General features: G+C 44.6%; 1 protein-coding gene across 2 annotated transcripts in view; it reads right to left on the bottom strand.

The window, feature by feature from the left end:
• The window catches only part of LOC139361539 (disco-interacting protein 2 homolog C-like), a 159,074-nt gene extending 146,472 nt beyond the window's left edge, over positions 1–12,602 (bottom strand). Inside the window, exon 1 of one of the 2 annotated variants that reach the window (XR_011619100.1) lies at positions 10,437–12,602. The gene's annotated coding sequence lies outside the window, so the exon portion shown is untranslated. Of the gene's footprint in view, positions 1–7,151; positions 8,337–10,436 lie in introns of those variants that run through there. The other variant, XR_011619097.1, reaches the window with a different exon arrangement.
• Positions 12,603–14,557: the final 1,955 nt, after the last annotated feature.

Below are 14,557 nucleotides of genomic sequence, written 5' to 3'. Positions count from 1 at the left end.
CCACAGACTGTTCCACAGTCTCCCAGGTAAGAGTTGGTGCATCTCTGCTGAGCTACTTCTGACTTCATCCTTTCTCAACTGCTTCATGTTTCACCCTACACAGAGTCCACAGACTGCCCCACATTTCACCCTACACAGAGTCCACAGACTGCCCCACATTTCACCCTACACAGAGTACAGAGACTGCTTCACAGAATACTACCAAAGGGGACCATCAAATGATCCCCAAGAAGTAATGAGCGCCTTAAAAGTAAGAAAGCCAACCTCCTCCCCCTCTATTAACTTCCTCTCCTCATTTCCGCGGAACCAAAGAAATATGAAGGGCCAGTGACGCCCCACTGAAGAACGCTCTCCTGGTGGTTACACTCTGTACATAGGGAGCACAACCCTGCTCCGTGCTGCCTGAGGCTACTATTCTATACTACACTAGTACGATCTGTTTGTTCTATTCTATACTATTCCATTCTCTATGATAGAATACTACAGCTTCACTCCATACTATAAAATGCTGTACTATCTGTTCTATTCTATTCTATTTTCTTCTATACAGAAAGGAGTTAGCCAGCTTGCTTTAGGCAGACAGTAAGGGAAGGGTCCCAGAGAGCCTCCAGCCCATGTTTTGTGCAGATAGGGGGACTTGCACGGGGGGCCCTCCTAAACATGCTCACAGCAGACTAAAGGTCCCCATGCACACGAGGGAATGGGGTGGAACCACCAGATATTTGCTCCTTAGACAGCGAGACCAGCCCCATCAGCTTCTATATAAAAGCCCTTGTAGTCAACTGGGAAGGGGGCGACCAGCAATCTGCTCTCAGGACCCCTCTTTTCGCTGAGAGCTTAACTTTTAGCTTAACGAGTTCCACTGCACTCACTCTTCGATGTCCCCGTGCCTGTTTCTTCCTGGTCATGAGACAAGAACCTGGACCCAGCTGAGCTAAAGAGCAAAACTCCTGCATCAGTGCTACAGAACACTATCCTCTCTGTTCTGTGCCATGCGACTCTACTATTCCACACCACACTACGTAATATTAATACTATGCTGTGTGTTCTAATCTAGATTGTATTATGCTATGCAATACTACGTCATTAGTTCAACTGAATACTCTACAATACTATCCCACTTGTTCTATTCTAGACCATATAATACGATTTTTCCTATTGTATACTATACTACATAATGTTACACTGTTTCTTCTATTCTATGCTACCCTATATAGCATTATGCTATTTGTTCTATTCTGCGCTACTCTATATAATTCTATTCTGTTTGTTCCATTCTATACAATACCTTGCATCATTTTACCATGTTCTACGATACAAGAGTAGAGTCAGTTATACTTTCATAATCTTTTCCAAGCTCTTACCCAGTAAGAAATGTGATGTTTTACTATGCCTCACATAAATGCACATTTCATGATAATCAATGCCATTTCCTATGGTTGTAGAATTCTGTCTCTATGATTCTACTGATACGGCTTCTTTGGGCTTTTCTTTAAGTCCTTTGCAGTGTCTGGTTTCCTAGTGAAAAGATGACTAAGGTCCCGATAAGATCCTACAAAACCAGCATTCACACAGGCTCACCTGTGTGCACACTGCTGGACTCCATGTTGAAGGAGTGACAGGAAGACAGACGGCTGTCGGTGGATGGAAGGCAACAAGCACAGAGTAGATTCCAGAACTGAGACATGTACCAAGGCTCTGGCACAGCTGAGGGTCGATCCCAATTCTAGCCTCTCACAGAAAGGCAGAGGGGACTTAGCACAAAGAGCACGGAACTTTGCTTTAATAAAGCAAATGCTTACCATCCACTGTGAGGAGCTCAAGGAGAAATGGCAGTAGGCTCTACTAATGATACTGCTTTAAAAAATGGAAGGGAGAGGGTACATTTTCACATGGGCCATGTGGAAAGTTGGCTGGACCTGCCGCTGGACCTGACACTGGACCTGCTGCTGGACCTGCCCCTGGACCTGTCGCTGGACCTGCCGCTGGACCTGTTCCTGGACCTGATGCTGGACCTGCCGCTGGACCTGATGCTGGACCTGACGCTGGACCTGCCCCTGGACCTGCCACTCGGTCTGCTACTGGACTGCTAACAAATGCTGCAGATTTTTATGTAGAGAAAAGTACAATGCGTCTGAGAGCAGCTGTCCCAGCTCTGGATGAAGCCGGCAGAAAAAGGAAGCAGCAGAGACGCTGGTATCATTCAGTGGGCAGAGTCAATGACCCTCCTCTAAGTCCAGCAAAGCTCAACCTGCAGGTCTGCAACTAGAAATACCAATCATAAGCCAGACCTCCTGGCAAATACCATTGACCTGCTGTAATTCTGTGTGGTGTATTATGTCCCATGTACAGGAAATCATTCACAAAGCCTTTAACCAGGAAGTACTAACATGACTTTTAATGCAATATAACAGCTTTGCACCCATTTAACATATATTTAACCCCAGTGGTATATTTAAATATATATTTTATAGAACATCAGGCATGTTTACCTAATGGCTCGAACTTTCACAATGTCTCTCTCCCTGAGAGGACAGCGGAGGATCCCATGCACTGTCTCCAGGAACATGCCCCTCCCAGAGAGGATTCACAAATCAAATGTGCACATGCATGCATGCACAGACACATATCACACACACACACACACACATGGACACGCACACCTATATGCAATACATACATTCACACATGCACACACGTTCACATAATCACATAATACCACCACATAACAGATGCGTACACATACACACAACACTCAAACACACGCACACAAACATACAACATTCAAACACACACGCACAAGCATACACACAACACTCACACACACATGCATATACATACACATTCTGACACACATACATACGTAAGTGCGTAGACATAACATGCACAAATATACATGTATAACTATATACACATGAGCATCCATGCATGCCTACTTGCACATATGTGCAGTCGTGCCTAAACATGTAACACATGCACACACATACATGCAACACAAATACACATGCACACATATACACATGCATGCACATGTACATTACACACAAAGGCACACATACATGCACAACACATATACATGCAATACACACTTTCATACACATAAATGCAAACACACATACATATATACATCCCTCAAAGACCCCATTATTCAATTCTAAACAAAGTGGTTTATCCCCCAAATGTACCTTCCCGTAATTAATAAGCTCTACTGCACATTTCTTGTTTCAAATAATGAGGTCTCACACACAGCACACACACATTTATACTCCAATACGTGTGAACATATAAATAGAAATAGGCACACGTGCACGAAGACCCTCTTCTGTAAAGGTATTCTCAAACTTGAACTGAACGAATTCTGCTAATTATAGTCAGAGTCAGCAAAGATATATATTTGACCTCGGAATGAATATACTCGTTCTTTTCGTTACCCCTGGCAACAGCAAGAATGTAAAACAGTTGTGCGATATCATGTCACTTATTCAATCCCACTTCCTGGGATCTGACCCACTTGGAATAGCGTTTCTGTCTGAGTGATTTCCTTCTGACTAAAATCTTGAGACAATTCCTTCTCTTCCTGCTTTCTCTTTCCCAGGCCTTTTCACTGCCCTTTCGTCATCTCAGAAATAAATCATACTTGTCAAAATGGAACGCAAAGAAACAGCCTTAGGAGAGAATCCCACAATGGAATGGACCCAAGAGAGGAAAAAATATTCTTTTTGAAAATGTACAAAAGGAAAAGTCAAGAGGCCTGGGTTCCCTCTCATGACAGAAACAGACGTCAGCATAGCAGGTCGCTCAGCACAGTTCAGCTCTGTGTATGAAACAGAGATTCTAGTCCTTGTCCCTGTTTCAAGCTCTGTGTATGAAATAGATTCTAGCCCTTGTCCCTGTTTCATGATGTTGCAGTGAAGGTAACAAAACAGACAAAGGGCACAGGCTGCAGAAAAGGATTTTAAAAGGATGACTTTTAAAATGTGAGCCTGCTTTTCAAGGGCACAATGAGGACATTTTCAAGTATATTAAAGCTGATTTATAAGAGATAGGTATAAAGACTCTACAAGGTCATTAGACTTTAGACTTACAAAGAAAACAAATCACATTCTCCTAGCATCACCAGTCAGGTGTTCCACAAATACTAAGAATAGCCACTGCAACGGGGTCCACTATGAGGGGTCAAAACATAACCCATGAAGCATGGCCGAGAGCTCCTATAACCTGATTTCTAGGAATCTAATTTTAAACATCCTCACAGCTAGCACATCACAAAAATACAGAGCTCCAAATGCTGTAACACAAGTGCTAACAACACCTAGCCAAAAATATACGAGGCATTTCAGGCAAAAATCCCAGAATCAGAAGAACACAAGTTTTCTAAGTTCTTCAAAAGCTGGTGCTGGTTGAGGCTCTTCTGCAGACTTCAACAAAAGACCCGCTAGAATTAGCCATTGACGGTAACCCTGAGTCAACACGCACAGTGTTCAGAAAAGCACAAGGCCTGCTCCGGCGTGAGACCCCTGGGAACTTTCTCTGGCCCGCACCGAGTGGACGACTTTGAGAACTCAAAATAACTAACAACCAGTCCATGAACAGAGAAAGAAGACTGCAGCCTCCCTGGGGACCTGGCTCCATGCCTGCCCCCTTTCTTCCGGATACCTTTGCCCTTCCTGGCTCCCTCCTCCACCTGGAGATGCTCTGGGTTCAGGCCCCTCTCCAGTTGTGTCTCGGTCCACAGCTGGCTACCTGTGTGAAGCACCAGGCCTTGAAGGACCATCTCCACCTGCTTCCTGCACTTCCCACCCACTTCCACCATGACACCCAGGCTCTGGCTGCTCTCAGGGATCAGGGCCGCCAGGCTCCCCTCACAGGCTCCAACTGGAGTCCTGCCCCCTGGTTTTCAGCAACACTTGGGACTTTCTCCTGGAAACTCTCAGCTCTGGGCTTTAGTGAACTGCGCCATCCAGCTCTTCTCTGGACTCTAAGCAGGGCCTTCTCTGGGTCTTCCAACCCTTCCTCCATTTCCAAATGTGGGCTTTCCTTTGGCCTCCTCTCTCCAGACATGCACGCCTCACACTCTGGCTACTTGACCTGCACTTCTACCTAAGAGGCTCCCAAATGCTCCCTGCTCCAGATTTTCCCCAAGCCTCCTCCTGTATTTCCAAACTTGCAGCTTGCAGTGGTGTCTCTAAGTATCTCTGAGTCAGGTCCACACTTGCTTCTCCTGATTTCCGGCAAAGCGCAACGGCGACCTCGGGGTGCAGACTCGCAGCTTCATCCGCCTTCCTGTACTCCCTCTTCCCCTCCTGACCCAGGCACCGAATTGCTCAGCTCACTGGCTGCCTTCTCTCCTCCTCCGGCCACGGCGAGTGCCCTGCATGAGCCTGCCCTGTCACCCCCCGGCTCCACGGCATGCCGCACATCAGAGACACGATTCTCTCCGAAACCCTCAGTGGTTCCCTAGTATCGCACAGGTAAGGACTTCCACATTCTGGCCCCAATCTAACTTTCTGGCGTCAGATATGCACATGCATATTTTATCTATGCAAAGAGAGTACAGGCCTCACACCCGCTCTCATTCCTGGGCTCCTAGTTCCTCTTAAAGGTGCTGTATGAGGTACCTATGCACTTTCCAAACACTAACTGAATATGCGCTTGGAGAACACTTACTTGATAATTTTGTGGCATTGCCGGATAACGTGGACAAAGTGAGAACTACGCAGGTGTGTGGATGCTGCCTTGCCCAGACCTCACTTACCCAGACACTCCCAGATGCTCAAGGTGACCAGCCCTATTGGCGCACAGGCAGGCGCAGGCTGCACCCCCACAGCTGGGCCCCGCGAGCTGAACTATAATTACGAAGCTGCTGTTTGCTCCTAAATCTGTTTATGCTGGTGCATTTGTTACACATTACTGAAACCAATAAAGTATGACTCCAAAGAGAGAATAATTGTATGAAAACTAAGTTGGATGCCTTTCAAAGACTTAATATAGGGGAATTTTTTTTTTCATTTTAATCTTTTTAAAATTGCTATCAAATTAGGTATGGGCAAAAAATATATACAATGTTTGAGGAAATAATTTTTAACGGTTTCATATCTAACATACCTTGCTTCTCTTGTGTTGCCTATTCTCTTCTAGAAGAATAAAAACTGTGGCAGGCCTGCGATGGCTGTGGTTGAGGAAAGAGGCCACAGCCACAGCCAGCAGAACCATGCTCAGCAGCAGCCTAGCCCCGCGTGGAAGAGGCGTGAACACTCTCGGGAGAGGTGGATGTGCACTAACGGTTCCCAGCTCTGACCTCTTTATCTGAATGTGGTGATTGGTTTTATCTGAATGTCAGACAAAAGGGTGTCTACGTCCAGGAAAGACTCTAAACACTCTGGACGCTGCTGCGGCAGATGGTGACCTTGACCCAGTGATACCACTCTCCAGTGGGCAGCCAACCCAGTCTCCTAATCGTAAAGGACATTCATAGCAACACTACGAAAAAGAAACACTACTGTTCTGACCCAGAAAAGTGAAATGTAAAACATAAAATACACAGGTTCTAACTAAGAGGCAGACAGACCGGGCACGGTGGCTCACGCCTGTAATCCCAACCCCTTGGAAGGCCAAGGCGGGTGGATCACTTGAGGTCACGAGTTTGAGACCAGCCTGGTCAACATGGTGAAACCCCATCTCTACTAAAAATGCAAAAATTACCCGGATGTGGTGGCGGGCACCTGTAATCCCAGCTACTTAGGAGGCTGAAGCAGGAGAATTGCTTGAACCTGGGAGGTGGAGGTTGCAGTGAGCCGAGATCACGCCACTGCACTCTAGCCTGGGCAACTCCTTCTCAAATAAAATAAAATAAAATAAAATAAAATAAAATAAAATAAAATAAAAGGCAGACAAACAAAGGAGATTTCCTCTGATCTTAAAAACAGAAGTATTTGTTTCACAGCGTGGATAATTGAAGATCTGCATAGAAATCACCTAGGGTCCCGCCCTCCCTCACAACAGACTGGGATAGAGGGAAGGAGGGCAGGAGGTGGGCCCCTTGTCCACGAGAGCCTCCTCCCACCCCATCCCCTTCCTCAGGAGGGCGGCCTGCCCAGTGCAGGCTCCCTTCTCCCCAGGTAAGACCCTGGCGTCTCTACAGGAACACCCACCTCCCTTCCCTGCAATCCACTCCAGCTGCTCACGGCCAGTCAAGGGGGGCACTCTTCAGAGAGGAGCAAACGGTTTGGAGGACAGCCTGAACTCCAACGTCCCAGGTGTGGCTTGCCAGGAAGCACAGAGGAAGGATGCAGGTCCCGAGAAGGAGGAGGCGCAGGAGGACGATGAGAGAGAAGAGAGAGAGACAAGAGAGGCAGACTGCCCAGCCGGGGGCTGAGCACAGGATCTGGCTGAGGCCCACTGGGGAGGGGCAGAGGCAAACAGGCTGCTGCTTCTAGGCTGCTCGGGAAGATACAAGCTTGAAGGGGCTGCAAGGCAGGACTCACTGAGGAGCAGTCATGTGGATGCCACGCCTCTCACATGGCACACACTGACATGCAACTCACATGCAACACAACACAACACGCATGTACAATGGGCTTATACAACACTGACAACACACAATGCACACAAACACACACAACCTATACAACACATACCCAATACATGTGACTCACAACACAATGTGCATTTATAACACACTCATACGACACATAACCAATACATGCAACTCACAACACAACATGTGCGTACAACACACTCATACACACATACAGCACACGTAACTTACATACAACACAACACGCACGTACAATGCACTCATACAGCACACACAACACACAACTCACATACAACACGCACATGCAACACACTCATACAACACACAACACTCATACAACACACAACACACGTAACTCACAACACAACATGCACACACAACACTCATACAACATACATACAATACATGCAACTCACAACATACACACACAACACACTCATACAGCTCATGTACAACACATGCAACTCACGTTCAACACAACATGCACGTACAACACACACAACACACGCAACTCAACACAACATTCACGTACAACACACTCATACAACACAACACTCATACAACGTACACACAATACATGCAACTCACAACACAACATACACATACAATACACTCATACAACACATGCAACTCACGCGTAACACAGCATGCACGTACAACACACTCATACAACATATAACACATACAACATGCACACAACACACGCAACTCAACACAAATACATGTACAATTCACTCACAACACACAACACTCATACAACACACAACACATGCAACCCATAAACACATGTACAACACACTCATACAACACAAAACACTCATACATCACACACAATACATGCAAATCATATACGACATACACATACACACATACAACACACAACACTCATACAACATACAAAGCATGCAACTCACAAATACACGCACAACACACTCATACAACACACAACACTCAAACGTACAATAAGTGCAACTCAACACAATATGCACATACAACACACATACAACCCATGCAACTCACATACAACACAACACACTCATACAACACATTCATACAACACACACTATACAGATTCTAAGTATGAAATAGAAAACAGCACACGCACAGTTTCTAAATTTGATGAAAACTTTTTTCAAGAAAGTCGTCCAACATCCAAACTGGTACCATGTCCTCATTTTCAGTTGCTGTTCAGATTCAAGCATTTTTATCATCTACTCTATGAATTATAATAATACAGCATAAACCCATTTTTCATTTTACACCCACTTTAGTGTGGGGTACTCCAAAACAGGGGCCAGGAGCCTCAGAGTCGTCCCTCGGAACAAAACACAACCGACACTCAGAGGCCAGGAAGGGAACTCGGGGGGTGACACACACTCTCTCATCTGCAGAGCTCTGCTTCAAATACTTTACACGTAACCAGGCTGGAACGGGTTGGTGAGGGTACAGACATGGCAAACTGAGAAGAAACTGGCAGGTGGAGAAAGATCAGTCAAAATCCAAGGAAAAATGCTGAACATTTTCCACAAATAGTTCACACAACAGATGATACTCAGGCTACTGAAAGTTTATTGAGAGGGGTCTTGCTCCAAAGAAAAAGTTCTCTCCCAAAGTTATCAAAGATTCACAGCAGGCACCTGCCCCCAACACACCATCTTCCGAGGGCCTAGGAGTCAAAAAGAAGGTAAGACAGTAGTAAGGGTACAGGGAGAGGAGAGCGGGAGGGGACCGAGAACTCGGAACCAAGAGATGGGCGGACACTGAATGCCTGACTCCAAGGTTATCACCTCAGAAAACAAGTCTGTTTAAGTCCGTAGTAACAGTGTTAGTACTTTCACTGAACCTGCACTCAACACTGGAAAACCTCCCTGTGTTATAAAGACGATCTGAAAAATAACATTAATTCACAATGTAGAGTGATGATTCAGCCACAGAAAATAAAACTGACATAATCCACTACAAGTCACACTATGTCTTTCTTTAAGACTGGTTTATGATGCAGAAAAGAGGCAGTTTGAGATCTAAAATACTTAAACTGGCAAACACCTTGTTTCCCTGAATTCTCACAACCGTGGCACCAGCTAGAGTAAGACAGAGTGGTTTTCAGAGCTTCCAGAACAGCAGAACAGATCAATCATAAATATGCAAAAGTGATCTGAAAACAGAATTAATTAATATTCCACGTTTTGGCTTAAACTAGTCATGTGATTTCCAATAAGTGGGAAACATTCACACCAATTTTTATAAGAAAGTTCAATGTGAACACATAGTACAGAACATTGCCTTTGTTTTGGAATTTATTTATTTAATATGACAATTTCATTTGTATTTAGTTATTCTTGATGTTGAATGCTCATCTTTATTAATGATGAGCTACCCATTTTCTGACTGAGGAAACAGAAAGTTGTCACTGCCTAACAGCAATACTCAAAACAGCCTGTATGAAAGGAAAAGGTATATCTGTGTGCACACAGATGCATACATATGCATACACGTACCTATACATGTACACACGCGTGTACATATGTGCACACACATACACACATACACATGTGTGCATGAGCACACATGCATGCACACATATACACATACATGCATACACACGCATATGCACATACACATACACTCATATACACATGTACACATGCACACACATACATGCATATACACGTGCACATGGACACGTGGACATGCACATACACACGCATACACACATGCACACACATGCATGCGTACATGCATACGTAAGTATCATCTCAGGTACGTGGATTCAAAATTCTGATGCAAACAAGAATAATTACAAAACAAGGTAGGGTGTCAACAAGTGAGAATTGAGATGAAAGTTCTGATATGTTCCAGAGACAATACGGGAGGTCGTCACATCACATAAATATCTTACCCATTTGAAACGTGACAATTCCTGCCAACATCGGCCTGGATTAAGATGATTTCATTGACATAAGGAACAGAAAATATAGTATTTATTCTAATGAGATTCTGTAATCATTACATTATTTTCACAATTATAAGTAATCACTAAATAACTTCCTCCCAAGGGTCTAAAAATAAAAATAAGATAACAAAAGAAAGTCACAGTCCTGAGAGCTTTATCATGCAAATCACAACTGTGAAAATCAAGCATGTTTTTGAGACTATGCCCTCCTCAAATATCCTTCATGGAATTTTGTACCAGTAATGGCTGGTAATTAATTGTTATACCAGCTGGAAAGTATATCATTGGGGGTACGTGAAGTAAACATGTAAAGAGTAATGAACACACACACTTGAACCCAGGCCTCATTTCACAACTGTTTCCTACTTTCGATTTGCTTAGTTTACCTCATGAGGTACCTCGAGGAGAGAAAGCAGAGCTGGGATCTGCCCCGAGGCTGCTTCGGGAAGAGCTGGGTGGGTACCAAGACCCTCAGACCGAGGGCTGAGCTGCGTGGCTATGACCCCATCACTGCAGCTCCCCAAGCGTGTGTCCCTGTGTGTCACGCAAACCCCTGCCACACAGGTGACACACGCCACACGCCTGACACAGGCTCAGCACACAGGGAGCGATCAGTAAGTGGTGACTAGAGAGAAGTGACGGCCTTCAGCGTGGATGGAGAAAACAGGCCACAGACTCACAGAGGAAACGCCACAGATCCACAGACGGAGAAAACACCACAGACGCACGGACGGAGGAAACACCACAGACGCATGGAGGGAAGAAAAGTGCCACAGACGCACGGAGGGAGGAAAAGTGCCACAGACGCAGGGACGAAAGAAACGTCACTGACGCACGGATGGAAGAAACGCCACAGACGCATGGACGGAGAAAACGTGCCACAGAGGCACACACGGAGAAAACAGTCCACAGATGCACGAACAGAGGAAACGCCACAGACGCACGGACGGAGGAAACAGGGCAGAGACGCCCATACACCAGTGTGGAACGTCGGACAGGAACGTCCCGGCCATGCACTGTCCACTCCCCCTAGAGACTTCCCACCCCAGAGCACTCAGGATGGCTGTGGAGCTCCTGCCACGCACCCCAGAGGCGAAGCTGGGGAGCCAGAGATGAGCAGGTTCACGTCCATCAAATGCAGCTGCAATCCCTGTAATAACTGGAGGTCACTATTAAACAGAAGGGCACTTCACTTGGAATAAAAGCACTCTGCATAAAAGAACTAAAGATTGGCTGGAGACAGCTTAGAAACCGTCACCATTATTCTTGTTAGTGACAGCGAAGCTTCAAGAGTGGTCACTTTTCCTGTAGAAATCCCACAGAGGTGATTCCTGGAACTCATTTAGAATATTTCTTTCCCAGAAACCACACAACCAAGAACTTAATAGTGCCGTCTCTTGACCAGAAAGATTCAGATTTCTGATGAAACTAAACCCTGTCCAGCCTCCTGATTCTAGAAGATGCTGTACAGAAAAGCTAACTCAAAGGGGTCTCATTTCTTTTGTCATCCACGACACATAAAAAAATTTTTTAAATATACAAAAAATGTAGGAATTGTACAGTGAATACCCATGTGTCTACCCCCTGGATCACAGACTAGATTTAAATGTAAAGTTCTAAAGGTTCCCAGCTAAGGAAATGTGCAGTGTAAGCCTCTATCTGGTTAGAACCAAGGGGAATGGAATGAGCTTTCCCCAGCCTTGCTGCTCAGCTGGGAGGGGCTGCCACAGCTCAGCCACCCCACCCCAGAGCACCCAGGATGGCTGTGGAGTTCCTGCCACCCACCCCAGAGGTGAGGCTGGATCCCCATTCGCGGTGTTAAGAATGAGCCAGCCTTTAGAGGCCATGTGGTCTATACTTGAATAGAAAATGTTCCAGGAAACTAAAGATTCCAATGCGTGCACTGAATTCCTAACCATTTGAAACCCAGGCTCCTCATCTATACACGAAGAACAACGCTCTCTCCTGGGAAAGCATTTCAGAAGGACGAAAAAGGATCCACATGAGAGCAGCTGAAAACTACAAGGCATCATGCAATTATAAGCCTTTTTCTATATCTTTGTTTCAAGGAATGTCAGCATTCTAAATATTGCAGTTCATCCCACATCACCTTTCAGGAGCAAATCATAACGATCAAAACTATCAGCAGAATCACTACCAGCTCAGTCGCCATGTGCTTCTTCTTCCTGCATGACAATTCCTGCAGAACGATGGGACCATCCAAGAATGGCTCCCTGCCATCATGTGCCCATTCTCCTTCCCCAGGGGGCTATTCCTGTACTCACGGGGCATGGGAAACCTGTATAACGCCACCAGAAAGTCCTTGTTTGACTTACACACTTCCCAGAAGGGCTGATTTTATCCAGAATCCTAACTGTGTCAAACACTAAACCTAAGAAATCATCAAGAAACCAAGGAAATGTAAGGCCATGTCCTGCCCCGGGTGCATGGCTACTAGGGGAGAAATAGAAAATGAGACATGAAAGGAAACTTTTAAGATATTCAGACCATCACTGGATGATTCCAGGAACCCATTACAGATCATTGCTGTTCCTTATAACAGGAAAGAAATTCTAAAATCCCAACAGGCATGGTGAGTCCCTCACTTGCATGAAGTCAAAATAATAATCCATCACTCTCTTCAAAAGGACAAAAGAAAAACTCTACTTCCTCTTCATATTAATTTGTGTACAAGCGACTTAAGTGAGAAAATCTTAATGTCTGGACTGTGATATCAATAGCAAAATAATCCCAAGATTCCCAATTAAAAGATAGAGACGGCCTGAATGAATTTAAAACAAGAAAAACCGACTATATGCTGCCTACAAAAAACTCAGTTCAGCTGCAAAGACACACATAGACTAAATGTGAAGGGATGGAAAAACACATTCCACATTAATGGAAATCAAAAGTAAGCAAGAGTAGCCATATTTATTTCAGATCAATTACAATTTAAGTCAAAAACTGTAAAAAGGAGACAAAAAGGTAATTATATAATAAAGAGATCAAAATAGCAAAAGGATATAACAATTACGAGTATATGTGCACCCAACAACAAAGCACTCAGATATATAAAGCAAATATTAGTAGATCTAAATAGAGAGAGAGGTCGGGCGTGGTGCCTCACGCCCATAATCCCAGCATTTTGGGAGGGATGTGGAGGCAGGTGGATCACCTGAGGTCAGGAGTTTAAGACCAGCCTGGCCAATATGGTGAAACCCTGTCTCTACTAATACAAAAAATTAGCCCAGCATGGTGGCACATGCCTGTAATCCCAGCTACTTGGGAGGCTGAGGCAGGAGAATCACTTGAACTCAGGAGGTGGAGGTTGCAATGAGTTGAGATTGCACCTCTGCCCTCCAGCCTAGGCAACAAGAGCAAAACTCTGTCTCAAATAAATTTATATATACATACATATGTATAGAGAGAGACAGGGAGACACCAACACAACAATAGTAGGAGCTTCAAAATCCCACTGTCAGTACTGGAGGTCATCTAGACAAAAAATAACAACAAAACATCAAATTTAAAGTCCAGTGTAGACCAAATGGACCTAACAGACATTTACAGAACATTTCATCCAACAGATACAAAACGCACATTCTTCTCAGCACATGGAACATTCTCTAAAATCCACCACATGCTAGGCTACAAAAGAATTCTCAATACATTTTTTCTAAAATTGAAATAACATCTAGGATATTCTCAGACTCTAACAGAATAAAGCTATAAATCAACAACAAGGAACAGACACTTCTCAAAAGAAGACATTTATGCAGCCAATAGAGACATGAAAAAATGCTCATAATATAGAATGAGACCACCACTTCTCCTGTTGTCTTTCCCAGCTTTTCCCCGTCTCCCCTTTTCCCTAGTTTATAAGACAGGAGAAGGGGGAGAAAACAAAAAGTTAGAAAGAAACAGAAGTAAGATAAATAGCTAGACGACCTTGGCACCACCACCTGGCCCTGGTGGTTAAAATAATAATAATAATATTAACCCCTGACCAAAACTACTAGTGTTATCTGTAAATTCCAGACATTGTTTGAGAAAGCAGTGTAAAACGT

The sequence above is a fragment of the Macaca nemestrina genome, unplaced genomic scaffold, assembly GCF_043159975.1.
Source record: "Macaca nemestrina isolate mMacNem1 unplaced genomic scaffold, mMacNem.hap1 Scaffold_58, whole genome shotgun sequence".
In the NCBI taxonomy this organism is placed as follows: Eukaryota; Metazoa; Chordata; class Mammalia; order Primates; family Cercopithecidae; genus Macaca; species Macaca nemestrina.
Note: the sequence above shows the minus strand (reverse complement) of the source record. Positions and strands in the feature narration are given on the sequence as shown.